This window comes from Dipodomys spectabilis, unplaced genomic scaffold, assembly GCF_019054845.1.
Source record: "Dipodomys spectabilis isolate Male_0828 unplaced genomic scaffold, ASM1905484v1 ptg000211l, whole genome shotgun sequence".
NCBI lineage: Eukaryota > Metazoa > Chordata > Mammalia > Rodentia > Heteromyidae > Dipodomys > Dipodomys spectabilis.
The window spans coordinates 558,467-560,478 of NW_024870888.1; the positions used below are offsets into that span (position 1 = coordinate 558,467).

General features: G+C 32.5%; 1 pseudogene; it reads left to right on the plus strand.

The window, feature by feature from the left end:
- The first annotated feature begins 343 nt into the window (after positions 1–343).
- Positions 344–443, plus strand: LOC122122579 (annotated as a pseudogene).
- Positions 444–2,012: the final 1,569 nt, after the last annotated feature.

Here is a 2,012-nt window from a genome sequence, read left to right on the forward strand (position 1 = left end):
GCTCTTAAACAAGGCTTACTTTGAATCCATTGGCTCCACAGAGCTAACAGAGTTGGATAAATAAGTACTTGAAAAAGCCGTCTCATTTGGACTTAGCTATTAATACTTGAAAGTATGATCCAATTCTAAATGAAAAGGACTTAAAATAGTCATTGACAAAAAAATTGCAAATGTGAGCAATCAACTGAACAACATTTTTTTTCAACTATTCACAGAATTTTAGGGAAATAAGATTAATAGCATTTTTAGGAACAATAAAGTTTCCTTGTTACAAATAGGCACTTAAACATATAAGCCTTTATAAATATTTCATCATTAACTACTAAAATTTGCAGGATACTACATTCTTCAGCAGCTTGTATACCAAAATTACAACAATACAGAGATTAACATGGCACTTGTACAAGGATGATATGAAAATTTGTGAAGTATTCAAAATTTTTCATTCTTCAGATGCAAGAAATGAAAAACAGCTATTGAAAAGTTGATTACAAAATTACAAGTGAAACAATACACCTAATTCATATAATTAAAAGTTACTTTGATATCAGTGTATTAAATTTTCACCTTAGAAAGGCCTTTACATAGCATAACCTTTACACAACTTTTGAAATTAGACAACATTGTCGTTTTATCCCAAAGAAATATAATACTAAAAGGACCTAGGGAAAAAAAGGAATCTTAAACTGTTTCTGTATGGAATGCAATCTGAAAAGACACATTAATGATCCTATATGTTATAAAACAATGTAGAATTCAATGTATTATATCTAGGAGAGAATAAAAGAGATTATGGACACTATACAAACATAGAATATAGAATATTTTAAAATATACTTTTTCAGACAAACAATGGAAATATCTTTAGTTTCTATACTACTCATTTCAACAGATAAGTTAAAATTATTTCCGATCAACAAAATCACAAACTCTGCATAAATCATTATAGATGTATAAAAAAACTCTTGAATACATTTTGACATCAAAAGCAGACAATTCACTTTGAAGAACTCCATAGAATCCGTGAATTGTTACTATAAGATATTGTTGTTATTTGGATTGTGAAAATATATTGTATTGACAAAAAGGAATTAATGACATTTTTGAAATTTAAGAAAATTAACCGAATCATTAGGATTTAGGAGAACAATTTGTACAGCCTTCCACAACTTCAAAGAGGTAGTGATACATACTTATTGTTTTGGTAATATCAAATGCAGTTTCTTCCAAGTGGTTCTTCAGACCTGGTTTGACATATTGGTTCAACAGTTCCAGTGTATTTTTGCTATCTCAATTACCAGCAGCAAGATGCAAGGGGGTCAAGAAGCCTTTAGTTTGGGCATTGGTATCTGCATCATGAAGAAGAAAGAAGCCACTATGGTATTATTACACGTACATGCACTGTGCAGGGGTGTCCAGCCATCTACAGTTATTGCATGGGCCCCTTGAGCCACCAACTCACGGACAATGTCTAAGTGTCCACTGTAGGCTTCCCGATGAAGAGGGGTATACTCATCGTCATCCCTAGTATTCACATGAGTAGCCTTTTTGGAAAGTATTCTCTGCAATGTAGTAAGCTGGTTATTTTCAGCAGCCCAAAGAAGAAATTTGCTTGGATCCTTCTCCATTTTTTTTCTTGCAATTTTTACCATTCCTCATATTTTCATCTTGTTCCTCATCTTCATCAGAATTGCCTAACCAGATACATTGAGTACCAGTGGAAATGAGGTGTCCATGTATTTCCCTAATAGTTCATGTTGGTTGACCTGGTCAGAAATATCTGGTGAATTCTCTGCGTATGTTTTTTCACCATGATTTATTTTCTTTTTCCATTTTTACTATTCGAAATTATTCTAACTGGAGATTAGGGAATAAATGGAGAGCAGAGGAAAGATGTTCCTCCATATTCAAAGTACAGACTGAAAATGAGGACCAGTGGTGTCTTCATGTGCAACTTATTCTAGGAATGAGAAAATGTGAAATAATGCCTCCTATATAAATGATTTGGGAAA